The sequence below is a fragment of the Dipodomys ordii genome, unplaced genomic scaffold (assembly GCF_000151885.1).
Source record: "Dipodomys ordii isolate 6190 unplaced genomic scaffold, Dord_2.0 Scaffold324, whole genome shotgun sequence".
NCBI classification, from domain to species: domain Eukaryota; kingdom Metazoa; phylum Chordata; class Mammalia; order Rodentia; family Heteromyidae; genus Dipodomys; species Dipodomys ordii.
Window position 1 is genome coordinate 102,774 of NW_012267540.1, and position 9,279 is coordinate 112,052.

The following is a 9,279-nucleotide window of genomic DNA, read 5'->3' on the forward strand; positions in this document are numbered from 1 at the left end:
TAACCTTGCCCATGTAATTATAACCCCTCTGTATAGTATTTTCACAATAAAAAAAGAAATACTTGAAACTAAAAAAAAAAGAAAACAAACAAATATAACTATGTAATTGCATAAAACAAGCATTTTTTTCCTGGCAGAAACAAATATTCCCCTATCCCTAGAAATATTAATTTGATCTTTCAGTGTTCCAGATAAAGATTCATATCTTTTCTACTCTCTGAGTAGATATACCTTGTAACAACACTGGAGACTTACAGTATGTGTGCACGTATGTGTGTGCACTTTTGTGTGCATACAGGTGTGAAGGGAGACATGGGGAAATGGAGAAAGGTGAGGATGGAAAGAGACACTGCAATGACTATAAAGAGGGACTGTGTGTTTAGGTATGGAAACCAGAAGGAGGGGAAAGGACAGGAGATTGCAATAGTGGTATTGTAACTGCAATACAGTATGTGAACATCATCAGTATAATACATCAGATGTAAATAGCAGGGCAATAAAATATCCAGTGGTAAGTATGAACAAATAAATTGTATGCATGTATGTATGGAGGTTTAAAAATGAACTCCTTTGTACAGGTAATATATGCAAAGGGAGATGAGAGGAAATGGGAGAAGAGGAGGGAAAGAGGATTCATAAAATCTAGTTTCTCTAATCTTACAAGATGCAATTTTAAAGTATGACCATTAGATGGCACATCTGACACTGCTCACACAAAGCCCCCAATAAGAAATACTAGAGGGGAAATAAGAGAACTATGTCTGCTGTCACTAGTGACACCCACTGGAACTCTGAACAGAGTAACAGCCCCAAACATAAACTCGCAGTTAAGTAGCTTCTCCTAGCAGGATGGATTTGGGGGTGAAAGTCTCTGCCCTTGCTGATTCTGAGACTGGAAGCCTGGCATTGCCTCTATCCCTGCATTCTGTATGGCACCAAAGCTGTCTCTAAAGGAAGGAGTTGTGTCCCCTGTGAGTGTCCTTATGGAGAGTGACCTGCAAGGAGGAAATGAATGTTAAGAATGCAGTCATAACATCCAATGCATATCCTAAAACTTAAGACAATTGAGGAAAGAGGTTGTTTGGGAAGGATGGGAAAGAATGATGAAAAGGGTGATATTGAATAAGATGCATTGTGTAAATAAACTGCTTTATTGAATGGCAACTCACTTGTACAACTACTTAGAGGTAATTTTAAAAAGAGAGGAAGTATGGTGAAGAGTGACTTCCATATCACCAATGTCATTAGAAGAAAACATCCCAAGACACTCTTTCTCTAGCCTTCTTCACAAGCAACAAGCCTGTAAGGACATGACAAGAATGTGAATCATCAGGACAGTCAGGAATCTTGGATTTACCCAACTTCTAAACTTTGATGAAAATCAATTCCAGTTTATTAATAAACCCTTCTCCAGGTATTTTGGCTCCTTCTTGCACACAAGGTAAACTAATACACTAAAAACCAGCTCTGCCTGAGCAGGATCAGCCTTAGGAATTGACTTTGAGACATAGAGTCCCTAACTTTGTTATTCTCCATCCTGAAGCTTTGAATTTGGTAAGAAAGGAATACTGAAGCTCCAGACCCAGTGTGTCTGCATTGAGCATGACTATATCCTTGTGAATGAAGATATTTTCCTGTTTGGTTATCTGAACAGAATGACATTCACTAAATAGCCTGCTTGATCAATATTGATTTTTTTTCTCACACTTAGATATCAGTGAACAATTTATGTGGTCCTTATATCCAGCTTTCCTCCCTGCTTTGCAGGAAGTGGGTGATCAGCAAGAAGATTACAGCATCCTACTCAGAAACCAAGTTTTTTCATTCTGGGAGAGAGGGGATGCTGCCTGTTTGTTTCGCTTTGTAAACAGGAGCTTGAATCTGAGGATCTCTGCCAGGCTTTTGTGGCATACATAGAATCTAGGATCATGATACTAATTAGAAGCGGTCATGTCTGCCCATATGAGAGTTTTTGACCATTACTTTTCTTTCTTTCTTAATTTTTTGTCAGTCTGGGAGCTTGAACTCTGTGCCTGGGCACTGTCCCTGAGCATTGTAGCTCAAGGCTAGAGATCTACCACTTTGAGCCACAGCACCACTTCTTGATCATTTCATATATTACTTTTTAAAGTGTAATCATACCTGTCATTGATAACACTTGATCCAGGTTTCTTACATTAAAGTCATTAAGTGCAGGTCAGAAAGGTGAGGGAAGGAGGGGAGACCCTGCAGATATGCAGCCCTGAAGGGATCATATGCAGTCACCATGTCCAGTTGTGGGAGGTAAGAGGAAGCTGCAGTATCAGTGCTGTCCCCAGCAGAACCCCAGAGCCCTCTGCAATGAGCAGGTCACTCTTAAAGGGCACAGATTTAGTCCTGAGCTTCATGATGCTCAGGCTTAGAGTGAGCAAGGGCTACATGGTGACATGCACATTGTGCATTAGAGAATTTTCTCAGTGTCAAAATTCAAAATGATGACTTACACAATTAAAATCATGTTTATTAATGTATTAATTTAACAGGTGATTTACTACATATAAAGAATACATGTATAACTTCTGCATTCATTTGTGATGTGCTCCTCAATGTTCTGATAAGAATGGACTCCAGTGGATTTAAGGCTCTGTCCTGAGGACCCTGCTGACTTTCCAGATTATCCCAGCCCCTCAGAATCAGTGAGAAAAGCCCTGGATCATCCTTTCACAGAGTTAGCCATGCTCTGAAGGCTGGGTCTCTCAGAATTTCACCTTAGTCCCAGATGTCATTCAGGTTCATGGCCCAGACTATAAGCACATTCCTTTCCTGGATGTATTATCTTCTTCCAGAAAGATTCATAGAAATGTCTGCTGGTTTTCCCCTCCAGCATGGTCTTCAGCCTCATCTCCCAGGCAGATAGCTCCATCTGTCATAACCCATGGCCTGCCCACAACTCTGATTTGAGGCTAGTATTCGAACTCTTCCATATATTCCAGTACCTGAAGTCTGTGTGGACTTGAAGTTCACAAGCCACATGTTCAAACTTGCTGAAGTGAGCCCTGGCGCATGGATCATGGGAATTTAATGTGTATCCTCAGAGCCTGGCTTCTTTTAACCATAAAAGAGTAGAGGCTCTCAGGATCTCTCTTCCTCATCCAGTTAATATGTCCCTTATAATGTACTAGGTAGTCTTCACATCTACAAAATAGCTAGCTGCCTTCTCCTTGTTTTCTTTAGTATCAGCTTTGTCCCGAAGTGCATAGTTGAGAGAGCAAATCTCCCCCAGACAAAGGCAGTAGGAGATACACAGTGACCATATGATATGATTGGAAGTGAAATTTCAGAGGAGTGGCAAGGATGTGTAAACCTGTAGACAGAATTATACATCATTTTCAAAAGAGGAAAGAAGAGCATTGTAGAAAACTTCTTGAAACAGTTATGCTAGCATGTACTGCAGTGAGCGCTAATGTTTAAGAAGGTGGAGGTGATGAAATAACTACTCTCGTGGCATTCTTGTAATGAATGGTTTTGCAGAGGCCTCTGAGTGGCCAATGATTTGCCCATGGGCTACCGCAGCAGAGCCGTGTTATCTTTATGCATCACTGTCTTGGCTTTGTTAAGTTCCATGAGAGTACTCTGCTCATCATTTCCAGTTCTGACATTCTGCACAATGGGATGAAGTCAGTCCACATGCTAATCTCCATGTGGGGAACACACCTTCACGTCACTCTACCTTCACTGTCTGTGGTCACTTGTCCTTGATTCTCTATTTTGAAGACGTTCTATCCACACTGTTTGGATCTACTTCCTGTCCCTAACTTTGGCCTTGTTGCATTGTATCCATTCTGTATCTGGATCACACAGACTAAACACAGTAAACACTGCTTTCCTGTTGGTCACTGGTAGCTCATGCCTATAATGTTACACAAGAGGCTGAGATCTGAGGATTGTGATTTGAACCCAACATTGGTTATAAGAGTCTATGAGACTCTTTTTTTAAATTTTTACTGTCAAGGTGAGGTACAGAGGGGTTACAATTATATACACAAAGTAGGAAGTGCATTTCCTGTGATAATCTTATCTCTAATTAAACACCAAAAACCTGGAAATGAAGCTGTGGGTATGTTCCTTGAGAGCAAAAGTTTAGGGATTGACTTTAAGCCCCAGGCAGAGCACACAAAATATTGTTTTATTTATGACCTAAATGATATGGATGTTGGTTTAGAGGACACTCCAGCTTCTGGAAAGGAAGTGTTTCCAGTAATTAAGAAAGAACACACACATATCCTCAAAAGCTTAGTAAATATCCGGCACAGAAATGCGTAATGCACATAAAACTAGATGAAGAGACAGGTCTTTTCCTAAGTATTAAGGGGAAATGTCTCATGTGAACTATCCTAGAGGGAGGCAATGCTTAAGTTTAAGAGCATTCAGAATAGAAGGAAGACAGCCATTCATAAACAGTGCCCAGGACACCAATGCAAAGACCAGTGGACAGTCCATAAAACTCAGAGCATTTTACTTTATTGCATATATTTTATTTTATCATCCATTAAATATTTTGAAATCCATCCCTCCCCAGCTGCTCACCAGGGCTTACAAGCCAAGCCAGCTCAAATGGCACCTCCAACACCTGGCCCATAGCAGGTTTTTTAAAAGTCAGTTAATATAGCTTTTGAAGATTATTGGAAAGATTTTGTAAAGAAAAAATAGTCATTAAAATTTTAAGTTTTATTGCCAAAATATAATATGATACAATATGATGTTTAGGTATGTTCACATATTTTACATTGATTTAAGCAGAGTAATTAACACATTTGTTCATTATATTAAACATTGATTTCTTGTAGTCAAAGATTTTCTTCTTCAGTTAATCAAACCTTTTAGTAAAAATGTTATTTCAAGTGACATGTTAACATTTTTTGTACTTTCTTTTGTAAAAATACTGTACAGAGGGGTTACAGTTACATGAGCAAAGTAATGAGTACATTTCTTATCAAGCATTGTTTCCTCTTCCTTTGTTTTTCCCCTATCATCCCTTCCCTCCCACCTCCAAAATTTCCACTGCTGCCCCCCTCTCCCCCCATCCCCCCGCCAATGTTGTAAATTTTGTTTTGTATATCTCACTGTTACAATGGGTCAACCTGTATCCCTATTTAAGCATTTTGTTTTTTCCCCTACCCGAATTACAGAAGAGTATATAGAAGATGCAAGGTTAATACAAAATAGCTTGTAAAAATGATTTTGGAAAAATCATATTATATGATAAAGTCATTAAAATTTTAAAACAATTACTGATTACCACAGTACAATCTAATTTGAAGTACAATATAATTTTTGTATTTGTACACAGTGTGCAATGATCTAAAGGAGTTAATTAACAAGTTAGTTCATCACCTTAAATATTTATTATTTTTGTATAGTGAATGTTTTTTCTTCAGGAAATTAGATCTTTATAACAACTTATTTCTACTCATGTCTCAACAATACATTCAACATTGCAATCTATGAGAAAATTAATCTCTTTTTCATGCTGAATAGCACATTAATTATTATTATCTCTCAATGACACTGTCAGACCACTTTTGGAAGTGGAATGGAATCATGAATACATTATTAACTTAAAAAACATAAAGACAAAATAATAAAAATTTTGTACCTCTATTTTGGAAGGTTTGGATCTAACTTTTTTGCTTTATCTTCTCAAAATAAATTACTCTCTTATTATTTTTCATTTCTTATTATTGTAAAGATGATGTACAAAGTGATTACAGTTACATAAGACAGGTAATATGTACATTAATTTTTGAACAGTGTCACCCCTTCCCCCATTTTCTACCTTTTCTTCCTCCTGATCCTTGCCCCAGTAGTTGTGTAGTTCATTTTCAACAGTGTCTAGTGAGTATTACTGCTGCATTTGTTGACCATTTGTCCCACCATTCCTATGTCACACCTTACTCTCTTCAAAATAAAACAAAACAAAATTTATATACAAGACAAGGATACAGAAAACAAAAACAGCCAGAAAGGAGATAAAAAATGAAAAGCAAAACACAAAAGAAATAAACCATAAATTTAAATGATCCTATGTATACACCAATTGAGCCTTTTTTTGTGAAAATATCGTACAGAGGGTTACAATCACATGGGCAAGGTAATGAGTACATTTCTTATCAAGCATTGTTGCCTCCTCCTTTGTTTCACCTTCTGGTCCCTTCCCATCTACCCACACTGCTCCCCGTCCCCCCGAAGTTCCCCAGCCACCCCCCACTGGCCAAAGTTGTAAAGTTCTTTTTTGCCATAATGTCTTTTACATTTCATTTTTGCAATGGGTCCACCTGTATCCCTACTTAAACAATTTTTCCCTTCCCCTCCACAAATTATATCAACATAAATACAGTGAAAACAGGGGTTATGCCGTGGGGGAGGGACATACAAAGCAACAAAGAAATCATCTTATAAGTATGTTAGAAACAATCACAAGAAAGAAAAAAAGCATTTGAATCCTATCTTGGGGTTCATTTCACTTAACATCAACTTATCTGACCATTTCTCCTTGTCTCAGACATATACTAGATATTGCAAATAAGGGAAACCATGGGACCTATGTTTCATTGGGCCTGGCTTACTTCACTTAATATAATTTTTTACAAGTCTTTCCATTTCCTAACAAATGGGGCAATGTCATTCTTTCTGATGGAGGCATAGAATTCTATTGTGTATATAACCACCTTTTCTTGATCCATTCATCTACTGAGGGGCATCTGGGTTGGTTCCATATCTTAGCTATGGTAAATAATGCTGCTTAAACATAGTGTGCTGGTAGCTATAGTAAGGTCTTGTTTGTGATCATTTGGGTAAATGCCTAAAAGTGGGGTTGCTGGGTCATAGGGGAGCTCTATGTGGAGTCTTTAGAGAAACCTCCATACTACTTTCCAAAGTGGTTAAACAAGTTTAGACTCCCACCAACAATGCATTAAGGTTCCCTTCTGTCCACAGTCCCTCCAGCATCTGTTGTTATTAGATTTCTTGCCTCTTCAGTAAATGGTGGTGACAAAATTGGTTAATCACTTGTAGAAAACTAAAGCTAGATCCTTATATATCACCCTGCACCAAAGTTTCTCCAATTGGATAAAAGACCTCGGAGTCAAAGCAGACACTCTGAAAACATTACAGGATGGAATAGAAGAAACTCTAGGTCTCCTGGGAACACGCTGAAATTTTCATAAAAGAGAACCAGAAACACAACAAATAAAAGAAAGTTTGGACAAATAAGACTGCACGAAATTGCAGAGTTTCTGCATAGCAAAGGACATAGCTAGCAAGATCAATAGAAAGCCCATGGATTGGGAGAAGATCTTCACTAGCCATACAACAGACAAGGGTCTCATATCTAAAATATACTTAGAACTCAAAAACTTAAATATCCCAACAATAAATCCTCAAAGAAACAACTGCCCAATAAATAAGTGGGCTAAAGACTTAAAGAGAACGTTCTCTGAAGAGGAAAGAAGGATGGCCAATAGACACTGTTCATTTTTCTTTTCTTATACTGTTTCACCCATCTGGTTATTTGCATAGTACTCCCTAAGGAGGACCTTCCTTTCTAAGTCTGAAATAAAGGCTCAGCTATGATCTTGCCTTGACCTGTCTAGACTCCTCATTTCACTCCTAAATATGAAGTCCTTGTCTCAGCTTCTGTGGCTGTTAATGCTCTGCATCCCTGGTAATGGCAAAGAGAAATATGAAATCAGAGAGGGTGGGAGGGTGAGCTCTCATGGACCAGTGGTAATTGATCCATGTGTTAGATGTTCATGGTAGGGCAATGAAGTTTAGGTCTGCGAGAGTGAGGAACAGTCCAGAAAGAGCTAGAACCTGTGCTTGAGTGAAGACTCTGCTAGGTGGGAATACTGCTATTGACTTTTAGAGACACTTTTGTGGTTTAAGAATATCTCTTTTGATACTTAGTATTTTAAATTAAAAATCAAATCATGAAAATGAATAAGGGGAAACATATCTAAATAAAAGTAATGCATGCATGGCTCTCTATGTTTATATATAAACTTGCACTCTGTCTAATTCTAATTTCAGGATCCAGTGGAGATGTTGTGATGACCCAGACTCCAAGGTCCTTGTCTGTCACCCTTGTCTGTCACTCTGGGAGAGCCAGCCTCCATCTCCTGCAGGTCTAGTCAGAGCATTCTGCATAGCAATGGAAACACCTATTTGCACTGGTACTTACAGAAGCCAGGCCAGTCTCCACACCAACTGATCTACTTGATTTCTAAACTAGCATCTGGGGTCCCAAACAGATTCAGTGGCAGTGGATCAGGCACAGATTTCACACTGACAATCACCAGCGTGGAAGCTGAGGATGTTGGAGTTTATTACTGTTTACAAGGTACACATACTCCTCCCACAGTGATACAGCCTTGAACAAAAACCTCCCATCTGGCTGGGTGAGCTGCCCTCATGGCTGGCTGGTCTGGGGAGCAGCCCAACAGATTGTGTAAGTCTGCCTAGGAGGAAGATGTTGAGTTCAATATAAGAGTGACTCTGAGTAGAGATGAAGAGTTTATGACAATACAAAAAATGCAATCTATAACAACCAGAATAATTACCTGAATATAAAGACCAGATAAACCATTAGGTATTTATTGAAAAATGCAATTTTCTCTTCAGTAATATTATAGCCAACCAGTAATATAAAACCAAATGTCCTCTGTGATAATTATTCTCTCTGTGATGAAATGTATAATACTACCTTTCAGCACATGGTAGCCTACAACTTTTGCCAGGCTTTCTGTTCAGAGCCTGGAAGCCCAGTTGTGCTTTTTCTAGCTTCTGCTCTGTGTGTTCATCAAACCCTGCGGGACCATTAATCCATCTCCAGATTTTGATCAGTGTCTCTTGGCTGGATCAACCTGGGGAAGATACAAAACTACACTAAGCACAGTAATCTCTGCCTTCTATGTCCTGGGGTTCTGGCTCTACTTAAGAGAATGGTATGTGATGAAACACTGTAATATGCATCTATTGAGATAACCATGTGGTTCTTATCCTTGCTCCTGTTGATGTGATGAATTATGTTAATTGATTTGCTTGTATTGAACCAGGTTTTCATCCCTGAAATGAATCCTGTTTGATCATGGTGTATGATTTTTTGGATGAATAGTTGAAGTTGATTGGCCAAAATTTTGTTGAGGAGTTTGCATCAATGTTCATCAAAGAAATGGGTCTAAAGTTCTCTTTCTTTGATGAGTCTCTGCCTGGTTTTGGGATGAGGGTTATGGTGGCTTCATA

The 9,279-nt window shown here is 38.7% G+C and overlaps 1 pseudogene; it reads left to right on the forward strand.

Moving 5' to 3' along the window:
• The first annotated feature begins 7,613 nt into the window (after positions 1-7,613).
• Positions 7,614-8,663, forward strand: LOC106001582 (annotated as a pseudogene).
• The last annotated feature ends 616 nt before the right edge of the window (positions 8,664-9,279 follow it).